Source organism: Pan troglodytes, chromosome 17 (assembly GCF_028858775.2).
Source record: "Pan troglodytes isolate AG18354 chromosome 17, NHGRI_mPanTro3-v2.0_pri, whole genome shotgun sequence".
Taxonomy (NCBI): Eukaryota; Metazoa; Chordata; class Mammalia; order Primates; family Hominidae; genus Pan; species Pan troglodytes.
Window position 1 is genome coordinate 53,566,162 of NC_072415.2, and position 24,560 is coordinate 53,590,721.

The window sequence follows — 24,560 nt, forward strand, 5'->3', positions numbered from 1 at the left end:
CACACACATCTCTGAGTGATACTGAGTTTCTAATTATAACATGTAAAATATTTTCTGTAAAATATTTTCTCCCATTCTCTTCCGTGCTTCTTGTTGTTACCAGCAAAACTATATCACTTGCTACTCTGCAATGTGCCAACTAATTGCCACCCTCATGAGGAACTTTTGCCATTACCACAATTTTAATGGCCTATTGTCAACTGGTTAAAATAGTTCCAAGACCCAGATCATGTGCTATCTCCTCTGTTAAGTTTTTCATGAGTGACACCGTTAATATGTCTCCATTCTTAAAACTACCTCATTTATCTCCTGATGCTCTGTTTTGGAAATTTTTATATATCTGTCTTATCCAGCAAATATACAATATTTAATTGATTAGCTTATGAAAATTTATATTATTTTCCCACGTGAGATACTGTTAAAGGGATGTTAGGTATAGCAGTGGAGGAAACAAGCCAATATTTGGAATCCTTAACTTGGCGAAACATGTTGTAAAAATAGGTAGTTTTGGCAAGTGATTTTTCAAAGAACAAGATAGTAACTACATAAAACTGTCAAAAATACAAATAGTAGCACAGATTGCTCAAAATGTGATAGAATAATTGCTAAGGAGTGAAAGTTTTTTTTTAAAAAATGATAAAAATCTTTTCATAGATATTTTATTGATTTGTTTAAAAATTTTACTGAGCTTAAGATATATCAGAAGGAAAAAAATAAACAAAATAAAACAAACACACAAAGATCTCTGCCATTCAGATAAGGCATATTCCTTCAGTAGAGGAACAACAGAATTTCCTACTCGATTCAATGAGGGTTGTGGGAAAAACAGAAGTGCCCCAGATGACTGTAGTTTTTTTCCCTCAGTTGGCTGCCTTTCAGTAGAAATGAAAAAGTTTAAAAACAGAGCAAATTTAAGGGAAACAAGTTTTAGGCATGTTGCGATTAATTTTCAGTAAATATGCATATTGAGAGGTCTGGTAGGTAGCTGGCTATAAACCATAGCACATCAACTGCTGGGTGATGGGAGCATCCATCAAATGTGCAAACTACTCTTTGGATCTTAGATCTAGAGACATGTTTAACAATGGCCTATGCTAGAATTGTCATGGTGATCATAAAAAGCAGACCCGCTTTTAATCAGACTTAATATATTCTCTGCAAATTATGACACCACCCTACACCACTTTTCCTTCACTCTTGGCATGGCATTGAATATATGGGTATGATATGTAGGGGCAGACTGGACTATGGATACATTTTGGAATTAAGAGCATATTATATAGTATTTAAAGCTCTGAGTCTTTATGAGACCAAGCATAGTGTTTGAAGATAGAGAAGGAAAAGCACCAAGAACTGATTTTACTTCAAAAGATCAATAAAAAAGGAGGAAAGAATAAAGTGACTGGAGAGGTAAGAAAAGCACTAAGTTACTATGGAGTTGTAAAATCCAAGTGAAGAAAGTGAAAAGGAAAAAATCTGAGGTGACAAAAAGAGAAATCAGTGGTCACTTTATGAGTTCAATGAGGGCTGAGAACTGACCCGGAATTTAGCGATATGGTCATAACTTACAACTATGAAAAGAACAATTTTATTGCTGAGGTACAGATGAGAGATTGATTAGAAGAAAATTAAGAGACAATTGGAAGAAATAATTTGGAGAAAGTGCGATAAACTTTTCCAAGAAGATTTGCAGTCAAGAATAACAAAGAATAAAGTAATAAGACAGTTAGTATAGAGTCAAAAATGTTGTTTTTATGATTGTTTGTGAGATTGAGAGAAATAACAGAATCTTGTTTGTTTTTTGTATATTTAAGATGAAGGCATTTGATAGAAAAAGGTTACAGTCTCTCAGAATGAGGCATTTCTTTACTTCTATAAACTATTACTAAGATTGTACCTGAAATATAAGTAAGCTCTGCAGTCCAAAGACTTATATTCCATAATTTTATAACGCAATTGCATAATGGCTAAGCAGATTAACACTGCTGTTATTCAGTCTGAATATAAATTTCTGTTCTACTGAGAGGATTCTTAGAAACTTGGAAAAACAAATAAGCCATTCTTTGTTCCAGGTTCCATCAGTAAAATGGTCTTTTTTTAGCCATCTCATAATGTTGTTATGAAATTTGTATGACAATGAGTCCAAAGTTATCACAATGCCTAATACTTCATAAGCAGCTAAAACATCATACAATCATTTATATTTTCATATTATCAACACTCACGAGAATGTATAGCTGCAAGACTTTACATATGCAATGTGTTGATTTACTTTCTATTATTGTTAAGTGTGTGTGTGTGTGTGTGTGTGTGTTTAAATACACTATCAAAGAATACTTTTTAGCTACTAAACTTCTTTGTATGGATTTCATGTGAAAAACACCTGTAATTAGAAATATAAAATAACAAACTTAAATTGTAAAGATTATCTATCAAGAAACAATAGCTAATTTTATTTCTAACTCTGGAATATTTAAAACATTTTCTTCAAAATCAGAAAAACTCAAGGATGCTTACAAGCATCTTTATTGATTATATTCAATAAGCAGTATTTTAGCCAATGTAATATGACAAGAAAATAGATAAAAGTTATAAGAACATTAAAAAAAACTGCCTTTGTTATCAAATGACATGATGTTCACACAGAATAATCAAAAGAACCACAGGCAAATTATTGGTTATTAAAATTAATAAGAAGGCTGAGGTCAGGAGTTTGAGACCAGACAGGCCAACCTGGTAAAACCGCATCTCTACTAAAAATACAAAAATTAGCCAGGTTTGGTTGCTCACACCTGTAATCCCAGCTACTTGGGAGGCTGATGCAGGAGAATTGCTTGAACCCAGGAGGCAGAGGTTGCAGTGAGTTGAGATTGCACCACTGCACTCCAGCCTGGGGGACAGAGTGAGGCTCTGTCTCTAAATAAATAAATAAATAAAGGTTTTGATTATTAATAGTGAACGCCTTCATCCTATAAACATAATTGTCATTGATCTCTGTTAAATAGTTAGAGTTTTGTGGATTGATTTCTAATGGCTGTCTCTGTTTTTCCCAATTGTCATTACTGCATCACCCTGTGCAGGTATTATCTTGAGCATTTCTATCTAACGTGAAAACATGCCAAAGCAGAAGAATCTAGGCCTTATGTGCCATTCCTCCTTCTTCAGACTATAAAGTTTCCAGCCCTATGACACCATTTCTTAATATTCTGTTGCTCTTCTTTGTACTTTAATCTCCTGATTAATCAAAAAAAGTGACACATGAGGAATAATAGGTTAATGCAGCAGGATACGCTTTCAGATGTATGCCACTCTATCTGGTAGACTGATCTTAGTTTTGAATGTAGAAAATATCCAACTCAAAATTGTTTAAGCAATGATTTACTTATTTTGCTCAAAAGCAGGAAACCTATAGGTAGGCAGTCTTCAGTGTTAGGTAATTCAATATTCCAATTATACAATAAAAATGCATGTTTATTTATTTTCACTTTTATCTCAGCAAATATGTCCCTCCAGAGTTGGTTTCATCCCAAGGCTTGTTCTCACATTTGTAAGATGATCTCCAGTAGCAGTTCATATATGTATTCTTAAAATCTATCAGGAGAGACAATTTGTAGCTCCATGTGACTTTTTATAAGAACAGGAAGAATCTTACCAGAAATTCCCAAGAAACAACTTCTTAAATGTTACTAGTGAGTTTTGAGTCATAATAACATTCCTAAACCAAATCTTGACAGAAATAAAGGAAATATTCTTTCTCTAAACTCAGCTTTCACTTGGGTATGTAAGCCACTTAAGAAGGGGAAAAATAACTAACCATAATAAAGTCTTGTGGGAATGAGGACAGAAGAAAAAAAAGGATCTTGGATAGGCAACCAACAGAGTAAAGAACAATTCTTATACATGGCCAATAGAACACAGCAGATTAGCTGTTAAGCTTACATAATGGGTCTTTGATATGTAAATAATTGGTTCAATAAATATGAAACATGAAAAATATGAAATCTTCTGTCTGCTGGTATGCAAGGCACATAAAATCTCTTGGGTTTTTTAAGCATCTGGAATTTTTTAGAGATAATTGTTTAAATATCTGTGAGCAATATACAGGTGCTTATTAGATATTGTCACTGTGTTTTCCAGGGTTGCTAATCTCATTTTCACTCTCAATCAAAATTTTTTTATTTTGACATATGGCTTTCCTGGTTTACCTTTGATGCAGAAGAATATTTTTAATTAGTACATTTTCTACCAACATTTTAAAAAATGCTCAGTACCTATAGAAAAACAGATGTAATTGAAAGCTATGGAAAATTTTTAAAAAATGCAACTCTTTAGAATCCCACAATGCAACCAGTGGTCACTGACGTTCAAGTTGATAGCAGAAATCATTGCAACAAGTGCTTTGATTCTCTTGAATTTATCTCTCTCTCTGAAATAAAAACTCAAATCTCACTGAAATTACCTTAAGGCAATTCTACCTCAAAGTGTAATCCATAGAACTATATATAAAGTAATTTTTACTGGCCTGTAATGTACAGGAATTAAGTAAATAATAAGTACAGAAACTAAGGATAAGTATATAGAAAATATAACAATTTGATAGAATGATTTTGTGTCTATAAAATATAAAATTCTAAATATGGTTCGTATTTCACGTAGCTCCTTTTCATTTACTTTTCTAATGATTTACAATCTTTTTTTTCATAAAAGTATTATTCCACTAATATTGGGAAAATAATCTATCACCTTGATGCAATGAGTTTGAAAAGCACTTATCTAAATCTTCCATACTTTTCATACCTTCCTAAATTTTGTAGGTTTTCTAAAAATTACATCATCAAAGGATATATAAGGTAGACTAACAATTGGAGCAGAAAGATAAATTATGCTACTCTAATTGCTATAATAGAAAGCAAACTGGACTTGAGATCAAGACCCAGTTTTTATTTTAAACTTAACCTTTTTTAAAAGTTTTGTTTTGGTTAAACATCTGGAAAGTTGGTGTGATGGCTATTTAAATCCAAATATTTGCATAATATTTTCCCAAATTTATAGAAAATTTATATTCTCTATAAATTACACAAATCAAGAAGGAAATAACCTACAATATAAATTCCACATCTTCAGCTTAACTAGAAAGCAAAGAACACCCAAACAATTTTAGCAAGGTTATCTACTAGACTTTTGGCATAGGCTTTAGTGGTGTGCTACTGGGGCAGGGAGTAAGTGGGTGGATAACTTTGCAGAAAAGAGAATAGGTGGAAAGTAACAACCTAAAAGAGTCTAAAAACATCCACTTAAAATGTTGCCCATGGATAAAGAATATATGGTACATATACACCATGGCATACTATGCAGTCATAAAAAAGAATGAAATTATGTTTTTTGCAGCAATGTGGGTAGAGCTGGAGGCTAATATCATAAATGAATTTAGACAGGAACAGAAAATCAAATACCACATGTTCTCACTTATAATTGAGAGCTAAACATAGAGCTAATGTGGACAAAAAGAGGGAAATAATCAACACTGGGATTTACTTGAGGGTGAGTCATGGGAGGAGGATGAAGATGGAAAGACTACCTATTGAGTAGTAGCTCATTACCTGGGTGACAAAATCATTTTTACATCAAACCCCAGCAACACACAATTTACCCACGTAACAAACATGCATATGTATCCCCAAACCTAAAACACAAATTGAAAGAAAAAATAAATTAATAAATAAAAGGTCAGATGCTGTGGCTGATGTCTGTAATCCCAACAGTTTGGGAAGATGAGGTAGGTGGACTGCTTGGGGCCAGGAGTTCAAGACCAGCCTGGGCAACATAGTGAGACCCCATCTCTAAAACAGTACAAAAATTAGCCAGGCATAATGGCGTGTACTTATAGTCACATCTACTCAGGAGACTGAGGTGGGAGAACCACCTTAGTCCTGGAGGTCAAGGCTGCAGTGATCTGTGATCACTCCATTGCACTCCAGCCTGGGTGATGTAAGTGAGGCCTTGCCTCAAAATAATTAATTGATTAATTAATTAAAAAATAAAGAAAAAAAGTCCAACCTATGTGAAGACACATTAACAAGGAATCCTAATAAATCAGAACATTGACAGGGAGGGAACATAAATGTGCCTGAGAGTCAAAATGACATGTAATAAAGACATTATTTGTGTGGGACAGGGAAGAGATTTAAAAAAAAATGAGTGAATGACCATGGCCTGTGACACAGTTCCCGAAAATCCTGAGAACATGTGCCCATGGTAGACAGGCTATAGCTTGGTTTTATACATTTTAGGGAGACATAAGACATCAATTAATACATGTAAGATGTACATTAGTTTGGTCCGGGAAGGTGGCACAACTTGAAGTGGGGGCTTCCTGGTCATAGGCAGATTCAAAGACTTTGTGATTTGTGATTGGTTTAAAAAGTTATCCTCTAAAGAGCTGGAATCAATAGAAAAGAATGCCTGGGTTAAGATAAGCGGTTGTGGAGACCAAGGTTTTATCATGCATATGAAGTCTCCAGGCTTCAGAGCTCTTACCAGATTTAAAAATGTTCTAGACTCGGCTGGGCACGGTGGCTCATGCCTGTAATCCCAGCACTTTGGGAGGCTGAGGCAGGCAGATTACAAGGTCAGGAGATCAAGACCACCCTGGCTAATATGGTGAAACCCCATCTCTACTAAAAATACAAAAAAGTTAGCTGGGCGTGGTGGCAGGCACCTATAATCCCAGCTACTCAGGAGGCTGAGGGAGGAGAATGGCATGAACCCAGGAGATGGAGGTTGCAGTGAGCCCAGATTGTGCCATTGCACTCCAGCCTGGGCAACAGAGCAAGACTCCATCTCAAAACAACAAAAACAAAAACAAAACAACAAAGAAAGTTCTAGACTCAGTTAATTCTCTCCTGGATCAGGGAAAAGACCTGGAAAGGTATGGAGATTCTCTATAGAATGTAGATTTTCCCCATAAGAGACAGCTTTACAGGGCTATTTCAAAATATGTCAAAGAAATATATTTTGGGGTAAAATACTTCTGTTTCTTTCAGGGCCTGCTATCTGTCATCTGATGCTATATTAAAGTCAAGGTAGAATTTGGTGTTTTATTGTTACAAAATGTCTGTTATCTGTCTTAATCTCTGTTTTAATGATAATACTGGTCAGCATTCTCTGAATTCCAAAGGGAGGAGGGTAAAATAAGGCATGTTCATGTCTGACCACCCATTCCCATCATGGCCTGAATAGTGTTTCAGGTTTACTTTAGAGTGCCCTGGATGAGAAGAGGGGCCCATTCAGTTAGCCAGAGGACTTAGAATTTCATTTTTGGTTTTCAGTGGTGATGGCTGTAATTCAGTGTGAATGTAATAAATATCACAGAACTGTATACTCAAGAATGCTTAAAAGGGTAAATGTTGTTATGTATATTTTACCACAATTTAAAAAACAACAGTGATCAAAGGTGAGATGATTAGTTTTACATGTTGACTTGACTGGGCTGCAGCATGTCTAGCTATTTAGTTAAACATTATCCTTAATAAGTCTGTGAGAGTGTTTCTGAATGAGATTAATATTTCAGTCATTAGATTGAGTAAAGCACATTTCTGTGGATGACACATCCAATTTGTTAAAAGACTGACCAGAAAAGAAGTCTGAGTAAGAGAGATTTCACTCTGCCTTTAAGCTAGGACATCCATCTTTGTCTGCCTTCAGGTGAAGTCAAGAAACACACCCATGGTTCTTTTGGGTATCTAGGCTGCCAAGAGTGGATCTTGAGATTTCTCAGCCTCCATAATCACATGAGCCAACTCCCTATACCTATCTATCTAATCTATCTATCTATCTATCTATCTATCTATCTATCTATCTATCTAATATATATTACTGTTCTGTTTCTCTGGAGAACCCTAAAACAAAATCTATTGAAATAATTTTGTGGTATTTGTCTTTAGTTCTGTTTATGTAATTAATCACATTTATTGATTTGTGTATGTTGAACCTATCTTGCATCCTGGAGATGAAGCCAACTTGGTCATTGTGGATTAGCTTTTTGATGTGCTGCTGGATTCAGTTTGCAAGTATTTTGTTGGGGAATTAAAAATGCATACAGAACTCAAAAAAGAGCCTGAATAGCCAAGGCAATCCTAAGCAAAAAGAACAAAGCTGGAGGCATCACGTTACATGACTTCAAACTATACCACAAGGCTATGGTAACCAAAACAACAAGGTACTGGGGAAAAAAAAAAAAAAAAGAAAAACGCACATCGACCAATGGAACAGAATAGAGAGCTCAGAAATAAGGTCACATATCTATAACCATCTGATTTATGACCATCTGATAACTGGCTAGTTATATGCAGAAGATTAAAGCTGGACTGCTTTCTTATACCATATACAAAAATCAACTCAAGATAGATTAAAGACAAATGTAAAACCCAAAACTATAAAAACCCTGGAAAACAGTCTAGGCAATATTATACTAGACATAGGAATTGGCAAAGATTTCATGACAAAGACACCAGAAGCAACTTCAACGAAAGCAAAAATTGACAAAAGGGATCTAATTAAACTAAAGAACTTCTGCATGGCAAAAGAAACTATCAACAGAGTACGCAGAGAACCTACAGAATGGGAGAAAGTATTTGCAAACAATTCATCTAACAAAAGTCTAATATCCAACGTCTATAAGAAACTTAAACAAATTTACAAGAGAAAAACAACACCATTTAAAAGTGGGCAAAGGACATCAACAGACACTTCTCAAAAGAAGACATACATGTGGCCAACAAGCACATGAAAAAAATCTCAGTATTACTGATCATTAGAGAAATGCAAATCAAAACCACAATGAAATATCATCTCACCGGTCAGAATGGCTATCATTAAAAAGTAAAAAAATAACAGATGTTCATAAGGCTGTGAAAATAATGGAAGACATACACTTAGTGGGAGTGCAAATTCGTTCAACGATTGTGGAAAGTCATATGGTGATTCCTCAAAGAGCCAAAAGCAGAACCACAATTCGGCCCAGCAATCCCATTACTGGGTAATATACCCAGAGGTATATAAATCACTCTACTATAAAGACACATGTACACGAATATTTATTGCAGCACTACTGACAATAGCAAAGACATAGAATCAACCTAAATGCCCATCAACGACAGATTAAAGAAAATATGGTATATATATCCCGTGGAACACTATGCAGCATAAAAAAGAATAAGATCATGCCTTTTGCAGGAACATGGATGGAGCTGGAGGCTATTATCTTTAGCAAACTAACTCAGAAACAGAAACCCAAATACAGCAGGTTTTTACTTATAAGTGGGAGCTAAATAATAAGAACTTATGAAAATAAATAAGAAAACTTCAGACACCAAGGTCTACTTGACAGGGGAAGGTGGGAGGAGGAAAAGGAGAAGAAATGATAACTAATAGTTCTGGGCTTAATGCCTGGGTGATGATATAATATATACAACAAATCCTCATGACACATGTTTACCTATGTAGCAAACTTTCACATGTACTTCCAGACCTTAAATAAAAGTAAACAAAAAATTAAAGGGTAGTCATAAAGATAAAACATAGGAACTCACAAAGAAAAAATAACCATTGAAATAGAAGGAATATAACAATTGAAGATAATATTTTGCAAGCCTCTATAAAAATGAATTTGAAATTTTTGAAGAACTGGAAAAAGTCCTAGGGGGCTTGGATTCGTAAAAATTGACCCAATTAAATAGAGAAAGCTTAAAGAGAATAAATTAGATAAAAATATAGAAAGTTTTCAAGAAACAATTCTAGCAAAAGTTCTAGGCTCAGATGTTTAACTTACAAAGGCCAGATAATCCTGAAAATGCATACATTATTTACAGATCATAAAAATTAAAGGAAAATATATAAATTATTTAATTATTTTATGGGACAAGGATAATATTATTTACTAAACCTGATACAGTACTAAATAAGTAAATAAAACCACTGTAATATCATATCAATTATGGATATCAATGCAAAAATACTAAATAAAATATCAGTAAACAGAATTTAATACCACTTTTAAAATTGCCAACAATAAATAAGTGGGATTTATTTTATAATACTAATACCAAATCAATGTTTAAAACTCCATTAAAATAATGAAACCTAGTAATAGATATAAACAGAAAACTTTTATGATTATCTCAATGCTGAAAAAGCTTTTTTCCAAAATCCAACACACATTTCTGATATAAATAGTCAAGAAGGGTGCCTGTAGTCCCAGCTACTCGGGAGGCTGAGGCAGGAGAATGGCGTGAACCGAGGGAGGCGGGGCTTGCAGTGAACTGAGATCAAGCCACTGCACTCCAGCCTGGGCGACTGAGCAAGACTCCGTCTCAGAAAAAAAAAACATATAGAATGTATAAATATCTTCTCAAAATTGTACATGTGTGTTTTTGTATTTGTGCATAGGTGAATGTGTGTGTGTATGTCTTTGCTTGAATATAACTTAATCCTAAAAGAAGCATTACATCTATTAGGAAAATACTTACTCTAGGTTTTCCAGTTCAGGAAACCATTACAGATGCTCACTATTTCCACTACTACATGAAATTAAACTAGTGACATCAATCAATGTGAGAAGTCATGGAAAATGTGTTAGAAAAATAATAATTGAAACAACAAAGTGAAATTAGCTTTATTAGCTGATGATAAAATAGTGTACTTGCAAAATCATGAAATCAATACATAAAACTGTCTCACACAATAAGACAAATCAGTAAGGCATCAGGATATACAATTACTCCCCAGAATTAGTAGACTTTGTATGCACAAATAGCCAGTTTGAAAAAATAATGGTTGTTACAAACTTATGTATAGTAACAACCATGAAGACAAAAATGCATAAAATGAACTTAACTAATTGGGAAAGCTATATAAGAAAAAATTGTAAACACCCTGAAAGATACAAAAACAGATATAGTTAAATGGAAATATATTTCTTTTTACTTGGATAAATGATTCATAGACATCATAAGCATGTCAGTTGCTTTTTAAAGTTTAAAACTTCTCAAAAGGAATACAAATAATATTTTTATGAAGCTAGACAAATTAATAGTAAATTTGACATAAAATAATTATAAACAAATATGTAGAAAAACATAAAAAAGCTACAATGGTATATTAGCCCTATCAGGTATTAAATATACCATACAGTCTTTACATAATTTAAATAGCCAGAAAGAGTTAAGAGTAGACTAGAAGGTCCAGAAATAAATTCTAATATATATGAAAATTAGCACATTACATCTATCTCAAATCTTTAGGGCAAATATGCACTTTTTAATAAGTAATGATGGAACAACCATGTAACTATATAGAACAAGAAAATATATCCATACTCTATAACATACACAATAAAAAGCTCCAAATGACTTTAATATCTAAATGTAAAAATGAATGAATGAATAAAACCATAGGAATATTAGAAGAAATTCCACTTCAGCATTGGTGTAGAAAAAGCTTTTATATTTATAATTTAAAACTCAAATGTAATAAAATAGTAGTTCTCAATTAGATATGATTTTGTTGTACAGGTAACATCTAGAAATGTCTGTGGATAGTTTGGTTGCAACTGAAAAGAAAATGAGGTGTGTGTTACTGGTATCATGTAGGTAGAGGTCAAGAATGAGACTGCACATCCTACATTGCACAGGTCAATTCCCAGAACAAAACATTTCATCGTTCAAACTAGCCATCATGCTGCAGCTGAGAACTCTTAAAACAAGGGAAATGGTAAATACATTTTACTACATTAAAATGCATCTTTTGCTTGTCAACAATATTCAAAGTCAAAAAAACTGTGAGAAAATTTTTGCAAGATATATAAAAAATAAAAAGGTAGTATCCCTAACATATTTTTTAAAGGCTACAAAGTTAAGATAAAAGCACCAAGAATTTGATAGAAAAATGAGCAAAGGCCATGAAAAGACTCTTTACATTCCCTCACATTCACACACAAGAGTTTTAAAAAGTGATCCTTAAAATATTGAAATGCTGACCCTGCCATAATAAAAAGACCTTATTGAGCATCCCAGGCATTTATATGTAGCCCATTAAAGGCTGTGAGTGAAGAGTAAGGACCATGCTCCAGAATAAAGGTTAGAAAACTTTTACTTTCCTTGTCCATGTGTTCTCATTGTTCAATTCCCACCTATGAGTGAGAACATGCAGTGTTTGGTATTTTGTCCTTGCGATAGTTTGCTGAGAATGATGGTTTCCAGTTTCATCCATGTCCTTACAAAGGACATGAACTCATCATTTTTTATGGCTGCATAGTATTCCATGGTGTATATGTGCCACATTTTCTTAATCCAGTCTATTGTTGTTGGACATTTGGGTTGGTTCCAAGTCTTTGCTATTGTGAATAGTGCTGCAATAAACATACATATGCATGTGTCTTTATAGCAGCATGATTTATAATCCTTTAGGTATATACCCAGTAATGGGATGGCTGGATCAAATGGTATTTCTAGTTCTAGATCCCTGAGGAATTGCCACACTGACTTCCACAATGGTTGAGCTAGTTTACAGTCCCACCAACAGTGTAAAAGTGTTCCCATTTCTCCACATCCTCTCCAGCACCTGTTGTTTCCTGACTTTTTAATGATCGCCATTCTAACTGGTGTGAGATGGTATCTCTTTGTGGTTTTGATTTGCATTTCTCTGATGGCCAGTGATTGTGGGGTGGGGGAGGGGGGAGGGATAGCATTAGGAGATATACCTAATGCTAAATGCACCCATTAGGGTGCAGCACACTAACATGACACATGTATACATATGTAACAAACCTGCACGTTGTGCACATGTACCCTAAAACTTATAATAATAATAAAATTAAAAAAAGAATTCTGACAGATTAAAAAATAAACAAATAAATAAAAAATAAAAAATACACACACACAAAAGAAAACTTTTACTGTTGAAGGCTAAATAGTAAATATTTTAAGCTTTGTGAGACATACAATTTCTATCACAACTGCTCAAATCTACCATCATAATGTGAAAGCAGCCATAGACTAGACATAAATGAACAAGCATGGCTGTGTTCCAATAATATCTTTTCATGAAAACAAGCAACAGGCCAGATTTGGGCTATGGGTCATAATTTGCTTAACCCTGACTTAAAGTCAAAGGCATGATTTAGGACTAGGTTCTAGACTAAAATGGGCCTGTTTTAATAAGGAATAAAAGTATACCTAACAGGGACAAGATAATTTTCCAGTAATTTAGCTTACAATTGAACAAAACTCAAAACCATTTTTAAAAAAATGGTGACATAATCTCATGAATCATCATCAATGTCAAACATGCCATCAGAAATTTCTAAAATACACAAAGAAGCAGAAAATGTGACTCATAGTCTCAGGAGAAATCAGTCAAGGAAAAAAAGTGAGATGACCCAGATATTTGTATTAAGTAAGGACTTAAAAGTAGTTATTGTAAATATGTTTAAGAATTTGAAGTATGGATTATGACTGCACAGACAGGAAATAGTAGAAGATAAAGACATACTATATAAAAAGAACTGAAATGAAATTGTAGAGCTGAAAATGACCAGATCTGAAATAAAAACTTTACTCAACTGACTTAACATTTTATTAGATACTGCACAAGAAAATCAAGTCAATGGGAATTATCTATTCTGAAGGAAAAAATAGAGAAAACTGTTTAAATTATATAGAGACTTGCAAACCATAGGACAATAGTAATTGGAGTTGCAGAGAGAGGAGAAACTTAATAGAGCTGAAAAACATATTTGGCAATATATGAGTTCAAATTTTCCAAAATGTTGCAAATAAACAATATGTACAGTTCCAAGTGGCTCAGTAAACCTCAAGCAGGATAAATGCAAAAAAAGAACCATGCTTAGGCACATAATTAAACTGACAAAAGCTAAAAATGTCTTAAAAAAATTCCGAATTTAAAAAAACCTTATTGAAACAGCAATATGTATGATAACTTACTATTTATAACTAACTCTGAAAATCAAGAAAAAATGAGATTACATGAAGAAAGAGATATAAATTCCATCAACCCAGAATACTATAACCAGCAAAAATGTCCTTCAAAAATGAGTGTCAAGTAAAAATATTTTCAGTAAACAAAAACTGAGGTAATTAATTGCTCATAGAATTGCATTATAATAAATGCTAAAGGAAGTTGTTTAAGCTGAGAGAGACATACACATACATGCACATATTTAATATATATGAAGAAGAAAGAGAAAGTAAGGCAAATGGAGCAAAATATAGACAATTAGTGAAAATGGATAAAGGACATATTGGAATTTCTTGGCAGTTTTAAATAAATTAAAATCACACAAAAATGAACCGCTCCAAAATAATGTTTTATTCACCAAGATGACCTTGGTGAATATGTTTTCTATGCACATGATTTGTATAAATGTACATGTGTATGTGTGTTGTATGTTTATAAATGAAACAAAATGGTATATTTTTCTTTTAATCTTAGTAATGTCGCTAACTAGATAAGTGACTCTATGTTTAACCTTTATGAAAATAACTTTCTGTAACTGGAGAATGAACATAGTTATATTAATTTTACATTCCTCAAAAAATGAGTATATAGGTGAAATTCTTCAATCTTTAGAAATACAAAATCTTATGAGATTCCCATTGTAACTGGTGTGAGTAATGAGCCCTTTTTCTTATTACTATAAACATTCAGTCAAGATAAGTTTAACTTTACGGCCACTGAGGCCATTTAAAATTATGGAATTCTATAATTTGATCATTTAGAAATACTTTATGTCAATGAACACCAGCAAATGTGTACTATGCTTACTACCTGAGTGGTGATATAATCTGTGCACCAAACCCCCAGGACATGGAATTTAGCTGTATAACAAACCTGCACAAGAACCCTCAAACCTAAAATTGAATTTGAAAAAAAAAAACCTGCTAATATAGTTAGGTACCAATGTGATCTAAACATAGAATCATGCAAGAAAGTTATTAAAATTGTAGATCTTGAATGGCAATCCTAGAAATTCTTAGTAGACCTGAGCTTTCTCAGGCATAGTTCATATCATGTATTTTGTTTTCTACCTATCGCCATACTTTTTGTTTCTGTAAACTGGACACTTGACTATTACAATGCACCAACTTTAGAAATCAGATTCTATCTCCTTCCCAGGGATTTGTCAAGATTTGTTGTTCATTCTATTATACTTATTGTTGGCTTCTTTGGTACTATCGTGAACTTAGTCCATAAAGTCTGTATTATTTCTTATAAATGTCTCCTGGAGTTTCTGTTATGTTTTCTTCGTGATCAGCTAATGGTCATTTTTTCTTTAAGTGACTAGAACCAAAAAATCTCCTAGTCTCTGCTGAGGGATTCTGTGTCTATTTGTGGCACATTTTCCACATTCATCAAGGCAGTTAACAACTTTGCCTTAGCCTTCACTTCCTGCTTTCATTAAGCTTCAGGGTCAGCAGGAGATGAGATCTTAGCAAAGTCTTCTTATATCTTTCCTGAACACACATACAGCCCTGAACATGTAGGTGGGATTTTAGATTCCAGGAATATCTTGGGGCTTTTCAAAACCCTTAATAATATTTCATTCCTGAGCCTTTCTTCTCAAGCTTTTTGGTTAGCTTATTATCTGTTCCAATTGCTATCTAGTACCTCAGGCAGTGGCAACTTAAGATATTAGTTTATAAATGTTTTCGCCATACCACCAGGGAAGCAGCTTTAGTACTAAACTAGCTTAAAGTTTGTTCAAATAAGCACAAGCCTTTTAAACTGTTCTTTCAGCAAGCAACTGGGAACAGGTCAAATCAAATAACTAATTACAGTTTTTTACAAGTGATTCCTCTTTTATGCAATTTGGTACTGGAATATAGCCTGTTTTCTCCTCCTCCTCCTTCTGCTCTCCTCCAGGTTCTGACTCTGTTGCCCAGGTGGGAGTGTGGTGGTTTGATCATGGCTCACAGTAGCCTCTATCTCCCAAGCTCAAGCAATCCTCCCACTTTAGCTTCCCACATAGCCAAAGCTACAAGAGTGTGTCACCACACCCAGCAAATTTTCTAATTTTTGGAAGAGACAAGGTCTCTCTCTGTTGCCTTGGCTGGTCTCAAACTCCTTGGTTCCAGCAATCCTCCCACCTCAGCCTTGCAAAGTGCTGGAAGTACAGGCATAAGCTACCATGCCCATCCTCAGCCTGTTATTTTCATGGGTACCAAGCTTGGGAGTAAACAATGGCTAGGGGCAATTTAAAATGCCACAGTTTGCTATTATTACCAAGAATCAGCCATTTTTTTTCCTTCAATAAATGGTCCCTAGTTTTTCTTGAATAAGAGTTCCCAACAAAGCTTTCACAAGCCTTTGGTTAATACCTAGAATTTCAACAACAACGAAAAAAATTGATTCCAACAGTTTTTATCCAGTTTTTAATATTTTTTTAATGGAAGGGAAGAATTTGAAGTTCTTTACTTCTTTGGTTGACATTGCTTCATTTTGTTTTTGTTTTTGCTAAATTACAAAAAAAGTAAATTATTATTTCTACATTTTATTTGTATAAATAAATTGTACTTATATGTGTGTATACATACATAATTATATGTGTGTGTGGATTTTTTAAAAACTGTGCTTTATATTTCATGATAAGTTGTACTGTGCTTCACTCATTATTTAAACCTGTTTTGATCATGTACCCTTTGGCCCATTAGTATAGTATTTGAACATTTTTGCCTACCTTTTGCAAAAGATAAGATAAAAATATTGGTGGTTAGCAATCGCATATTTGGACTCCATGCTTATGATTTGACCTCATAGTCCCTTGAGCACTAATGACATTTTTGCTTATGAGTATGTTGAAGATAAGTCCTGATTTGCCTGATTCCGTTCTGATTTACACCTATATCTGGTTGTGGCTCTTAAAAAGCACATTAAAAAAAAAAAAGAGAGAGAGAGAGTCCTGGTTTAGACTCTACATTATATGATGAGCCTACGTACAACATTTCCAAAAAAAAAAAAAAAAGAGTATGTCAGTGAATTTCAATGATACTCAATTTAAAAAACCTTTCCAGTATTTCCACTAAAAATCAAAAGCTCTGAGAAATGGTTATGTGAAGTACAGAAGCCTGATTTAAATGTTGAGTCTACCTACAACAGAACTTAGCAAGTAACTTCTTTTAACAGTGTTTCAATTTTCTTTTTGTAGCACGAGGTTTGTAAACTAGTAATTCCTTAGGCTGACTTAGATATAACAAGCTTTTTAATCTCTTATGTGTGTTTATCAAATATTGAAAGGTTTTGACAGAGTTAATTTAAATATATTTTGAATCAAGACCAATATTGTTAACTATATGTGAGATATTTTTTAGTAAGTTCTATGATGTTATAAAGGAGTCCCTTGGAGCCAGCACCCCTGTGAGGTTCACTCTTTAATAAAATTTTAAATAAAAAGCAAGACTGTTCTCTAAGTAGATAGAATACTTTAGCAATTTATTATCCCAAGAGACTATGAGATAACATATATAGGTGTCTACATTAAGAAATAATTTAATGGCATTAAAAATTATATTTATAAAATATTTAAAGTTATAAATACTCATGATAATTGTATATAAAAAGAACTCTACAATATATGCAACATAATCCAAAGTTTTCATATATTTTAACAGAAAGGAAGAAAATGAGAACATGTATTAATATTATGAGCTGAATTGTGTCCCTCTAAATTCACATGTTAAACTCCTAACCCCTAGTATTTTAAAATATGACTGTATTTGGAGTTAGAAACTTTAAAAAAGTAGATAAGACAAAGTGAACTCATGTAAAAAATTGTTCTTAAAATACAGATGGGCTTAAATACTAGCTCTGCCACTTACTAGGTTTGTGAACTGTCTCAGTTGCAGATTCCTAATCTGTGAAATAAGTATTAAGAACTCTATCTTACTACATTATTGCATATAACTTGTTTATTTATGTCACTGATACTCTATAAAGTATCAATAAGTGATGGTGGTAGCATTAATATCTGTAAAAGTAGTACCAGTGTGGATAATGGCATGGCTAAAAAAGTAATTATGTGTTTTCCAAATTTCCTACAGTGGTCAAACTGTACTAATTTGGAAAAAATTAATGATTGCAATTTAAAAATATTTTTAGAATATATAGATAAAGTCCTTATAGTTAATCATCTGTAAAAAGTGCTGTCTTATTCCACTTAGGCTGCTATAACAAAATATCATAAACTGGATGGCTTATAAACAATCCAATATATTCCTCACAGTCAGTTCTGGAGGAGTCCAAGATCAGGGGACAAGTAGATTTAATGTCTGGCATTGATATAGTTTCTATATTTGTCCCCACCCAAATCTCATGTTGAAATGTAATCCCCAATGTTGGAAGTGTGGCCTGGTGGGAGGTGTAGAGATCATGGGAGTGGATTTCTCGTGAATGGCTTGGGCCATACCCTTGGTGATAAGTGAGCTCTCCCTCTGAGTCCACATGAGATCTGTCAATTTAAAAGTATATGGCACCTTCCACAGCCCCTCTTTGCTCCTGCTTTTGGCATGTGAAGTGCCTGTTCCCACTTCACCTTCTGACATGAGTCAAAGTTCCTTAAGGGTCCCCAGGAGCTGGGCAGATGCCAGTGCCATGCTTGCTGCATAGCCTGAAAAAACATGAGCCAATTAAACCTCTGTTTTAAAAAATAAATTACACAGTCTCAGGTATTTCTTTATAGCAATGCAAGAATGGCCTAATACTCTCCTGGTTCTTAGATGCTTGTCTCCTACTGGTGTCCTCAAATGTCAGAGAGAGAAAGCAAGCTCTCCTGGGATTACTGTAAGGACAAAAATTCCATTCATGAGGGCTCAATTTTCATGACCTCATCTAATCCTTATTACCTCCCAAAGACCCCACCTTCTAACACTGTTACAGTAGAGGGTATAGTTTCAGCATATTAATTATTGGAAGTACAAAAGTATTCAGTTTATAACAAGTGTTAACATTTTTAAACACATCGGCCAATGACCTCTAGATGCAGGCCTGCACTCAAAGAAAGTTGGGTTTATTTAGCTTCCAGCAGCAAAGAAGAATATACATAAGAGCAAACAAACAGCATTTTGGTAAAAGAGAGTTATGAATAGGTTATTATGGAACTCAAATATGTACAAGATGATTCTAAGGAGGTTGTACAGAAAGCAGTGGCCATTTCAGAATTGCAGGCTGTCAGGAAGCAGGGGTAATGCTGTGATAGGGTATCTTTGTAACTTTTAGCTAGAGGTGAGAGATTAATGTGAAATTAGAGCTGTTACTGGTGAACAAATAGTGATCATTCATGTTGGCTGGAAGAGGAGATACATATTTTTGTGGGTCCATGGTGTCTTTTCCAGCTAGTTTCATCATAGAGTCTCTGGGTCACTGTTATGTTCCTCCAAGGTCACACAGTGGGTTTGTCTGTGAAAGTTTTGTTTTGTGTTTTTGGTTCATGTTCAGTTGCTAACAGCCCAGCCTGGCTTCTTTGGCTCTCAGCTTCTAGCTGCTAACTGCCAGACTTTCTCTTCTTCTTCTTCTTCTTCCTCTTTTTTTTTATTTTCTTAACTTTCTTGCAGTTTAAAGACTGCTGATGTGGATGTCCCGGGAGAAATTATGGCATCACATTCTAAATTTCTTAGTTATTCTTTGTAGCCATTTGTCAGTACTAAATAGACCACCCTGATGGACAAATTGCAAACTGGTGCTCAAACATAGTTTATAAGTAAATAAGACTGACTCAATATAATATTAATATTACAAGGTTTTTTTTTTTGCAAAAATAAGGTTGTCTCACTGCAATTCCATTAATTTTTCGATGAGGAATTTACTCCCAGTCATTTGGAGCCTAAAACACACCCCCTCCCAAAGTAGGAGTTTATAGGTAAAGTGTCTATTAAGTGTTATGTATTGAACAACATAGGGAGAAAGATTCGGTACCTTGGCAGGCCTGAATTCTGACTGGTGAATTACTTTAAATGTGATACATTGAAATGATTTGCTTGCTGGGAGAGGTTCTGTGAGCTTGGTGGCTTCTCTACTGCTTTCTGCTTATCCCAAAGGCTGCATAAGCTGCGGGGAACATGGAGGAGAAGGTGAAGAGAATCTTATAACCTTGTCTAATTGCTTCTGCACGAAGCACTTGGCTGTCCTGCTGAGATTTCCTGGTGCCTGTGTGTTGGGGTGCAGGTGGGAAATGAGAGGCAGAAGGACATTTGGAGAGAGATTGCTTTAAGCTACTTCCTTATAGCAAGGGACAAAAATGTTCTCATTTCCTTCTATCCTGATGGTGAACTGGAATCCAGCAAAGCTTCAAAAATTAGAGGACTCTCACAGGGCCTCACTGAAAGAAGGCAGGTAATCAACAGAGGCAATTTTTAAAAGTAATAATCAGAGGGGAGTGATGTAGAACTTGCAATTACATGCTGGAGAAAGTTGAACTGTGAAGGGCCTGAATTCACAGGGGGCAAGAATCCAGCTAAAGACCCTGCTAATGAATTCAAAAAGGCTGTTCTTGCTTCAAAAATGTCAAAGAATAAGAATCAGTTAAATCGTAGAAGGGGGAACACAAAAAACCTTAGTGACCGATCATGGTAAAAGAATGTATGAGTCATTTAGATATTGATTTAGAGGAGTTTTTTATTAGATGAAGAAAAAAAATAAATGCTTACTTCTAGGGTTAATAAATTTGAGTTAAAAATTCCTGTGAAGGTTTAGTAAATCAAATAAGTGCTGAACTCTAAGGTAAAACACACACACACACACAAATATATATACATATTTAAAAAACCTTTGATAGATTGAACAAGAAAGACCTCAGTGAAGGGCAGCTAATCTACAAAGAATGATTAAGTGGAGGATAAGAGTACCAGGTCTAAGTTAGTTATTTGTGGAGAGCAACACAGAACTAAGACAATGACATTTTGTGTCTTTTGGAAAGCACTGGCTGCTTAAAATACCAACTGCCTAGAGTATGCTTCCTCAGGTAGGATAACCAGTAGGAAACTCCAGCATTCTTAAGAATTGCATGGTAATATCCAAAAACCTTTTCCATTATTATAAATAATTTACTTAGAGTAAATTAACCTTTTTGATCGTAGACATTGCTATTGTTTCCATACAGGTCCAAGATAGGGAGATTAAGCAACATGAAAATGCAAGGCAATTCTTCGTGAAAACCTTAAGTTTTATTTTCCAGAGTTCCCTGCTATTCCTTTCTGCTCTACTTATCTCATCTCTGGGGAATCCTCCCCAGATACCTCAGGTATGCAGCTACCTGTGAGAAATAGTCCCTCTCCACTATTAAAATGTGCTTTGGGGAAATACTGTGCTAAAGACATTCACATTGAGATGTAGCTGATCAAAATTTGTGTAAACAGTATTTTACTAGGTGGAAAAGCTTTGTAAGGCTGAGGAGTAAAACTTTAATGGAGGGATTCAGATGGAAACCATTAGGTAGAACTTGTCTATGGCACCTATATATGAAATTCCACTAACATCTCCATGTCCTCTTTTCCTCCATGTCATGCTTGCTCTGCTCCCATTTCTGTTTCTAAGAGATTCATTTTAGATTTGACTGGGCTAAGTGAATTCAATGACCACAGCCCCTCAAGGCCTCTTCACAGATTTAAAGACTTTTCTTTGCTGAAAATAGGGTCCCATGAACTAAAGAGTGACTGAATGCAAAGCATGTCTAGGCACAATTAGGGAAGAGAAAATTGGGGAATTAAGCAAAGTGGTAATAGAACTCAGTAAGACATTACTGAGTATTGACATAGTTAAATGAAACAGGAGGAAAAGAGTTGAAAAGCAAGACTGCTGGGAAGTGATATGGCTGCTGGTTTTGACAAAGAAGGCTCAATCCAACAACACATCTCTTATTTTATTGTTTTGGAATCTTCATTCTCAGCCCAGAGAGTGGCTTGGCAAAGTGAAACATACCTAATTGGACTTGCAGGGTGAGTGTGGCACAAAAAAAAAGGATGGGTAATAAGGTCAGTTTGTGTTCAGGCATTCTAAAAGTCAGATGAAAGTCAAGGACCAAGTTGAGAACATGTTCTAAACCCAAGAGGGAACTGAGGCTCTGAACCAGTTAACATCATGATCATTTAAATGACAAGGGTCCTTTCTTCTTTCCCTTTTAGATTAGAGATGACTTCCTCTTGAGCCAAATAGTTTTTTTTTTTTTTTTTCCTGTAGTGTTGCTCTTGTTGGTCCTGTGATCTTTGAGTGGGGCTGTTGTTGAAGATGCTAATGACTGCCACTTGTATTTAGTGGAAAACAAGAAAGAGACAAAAGACCCTGAACACCACTGGCAGTAATTAACAATGCAAACAGCACAGTCAATAAAATTCAATAAATACTTTTGAATATCTACTTAAAACCTGCCACCATGCTAGAGATATAAAGATGGGTAAGTATAAAATCAGAAAAAAACACCACATGGATAATTCACTGTGTTTCAATCTAATACATGTTTTTAGAGGCGCTTTAAATAAAACATTATAGGAGAACAAAATAATAGGTTGCTTCAGAGGAATGGGAATGAATAAAAGAGTTTTAGGAAAGGTATCAAAAAATTATAACATCTAGTATAAGCCTCATCATGCTCTCATTTCCTTAGAAGAGTTAAATTATTGCTTACGTTTCTCACTTTCTTTCTTCTCTTATTCAAAGAAGGTATAAGCTGACATCTTACATTAAAATGAGGGTGAGCATTATAAAAAATAATAGACTATGGAATATTTTAACTGGTATAAAGTTCTTCATTTTTTATCAAACAGAAGTCATAATAAATTTAATATTTGCCTTTTTATTTTTTAATCTAAAGAAGGAATTTATACCAAGAGTACTTCAATGCAAAGACTTCAATTCTGCAAAGGCAGTGTCTTTGGGTAAAGCAACTGTGCTTTTGAGAGGATCTGAATAATTATCACCAGCCTGGACTTCAGAGGCTGTGTTTTCTGAAAACAAATAAAAATAAATAAATAAAAAGGAAACATAGCAGAGTGCCTCCAAACTGCTGCTCAGCACATTTAGCCTGCTTACCTAGTAAAGCATTTCTTGGAACAAGCCCCCTATTGGTTTCATTTTAGAGAAGTACTTCTATTCACACTGGCATACCTTTGGTGATTGTTGGTTTAAGGGAAATTCAACAGAACCAGCAGGAAAAACTGCTCACAGTTCTGATTCCATATTTCTAAAGATAAGGGTGAATATTGAAGTTACAACATCTTTAGAAAGTCTATGATGTTCCTACAAAAATTGACATCTCTATCTTTCTTAAAATATTTCATTTAAGAAAATGCTTATTGGTGTTATTAAAAATGTTATAAAAATGTTATTTATATTCAAATTTTATAATAAAAGCATGCAATTTATAGAAAATAGTATTTTTTCCTCAGTTGTGCCAGTTTTTTAATTTAGTTTTCAAATTAATTCTATTATTGCCTAAAGGACTAGATACTTTTTTGTTTTTATGCAGTTTCTCTATAGTTCTTCTTTAATATTCTCCTTTCTTGTTCCTGCTTCATTCCCCTTCCTTTTAGATACTCCATATTATTCTGATTACCTCCTACTTACCCACTGGGAAAAGAGGGATATCTCACCCTAAATAGTGTGAGATGGCCAAATATGTGACACCCAAAACTGGACAGATAAGATTTGCAGCCGTTTATTAGTCACAGATCCTCACAGACTTGGGGAGGGGAACACTACACTCCATACAGGGTCACATTGGCAGGGTAATTATTTAGAAATACAGTGAACCAGCAGGGGCTATGGTAGGCAGGCTTTGTAGTAACCAGAGGAATGGGGCAGCTAGTCCACCTGATAGTTGAGTGGATAACTTTTCCCAATGTTTGGGAATGATCTGGCAAGAGCAGGGAAACTCATGACTAGATGTCTATAACTCCATGAAACCCAAAGCTATCAAGGTAACACATGGAATGTTTAGGTCTTATAATAAACATATCTATCTAGATGTGTTCTTCAGCAGCCCATGGTCCCAAAGCACTGTACTTTCTAAAAGGAAGCCTTTCAAAGAATGCCTTATGCTCTGTTAAATAAAACTTACTGGAAGCCTTTGTTTTGGACTGACTTTATGCACTTAATCCCAACAGACCAGACCAAGTCAGAATGGTGTCACTTGTGCTAGGTGTCATGTAATTAAACTGAACTTTAAGATGGACTAATTTTCTAAGAAACAGAAAATTTACAGAAGCCGATAGAAAGAAGCCCAGTGTACTCAAGCTGGCATGATAAGGAATTTCCCTCTGTTTTAACTTTAAAAGGAAAGAAAGTTTGAAATACCAATTCGGTTTTTGTTCGTTGTTTCTGCTTTCCTCAGCCTTTTCTGTCTATAGGACTCACCTCTTCTGCTCAGCTCATGAGAGTTCCTTTTCTATTTCATAGATGTGGTGCTGCCCAGTTCATGAATCACGAATAAAAATCAATTAATCTTAAACTAAATTTGTTGAAATTTTGGTGTTTGACAGGTCTGATATCAAAGTTTCACC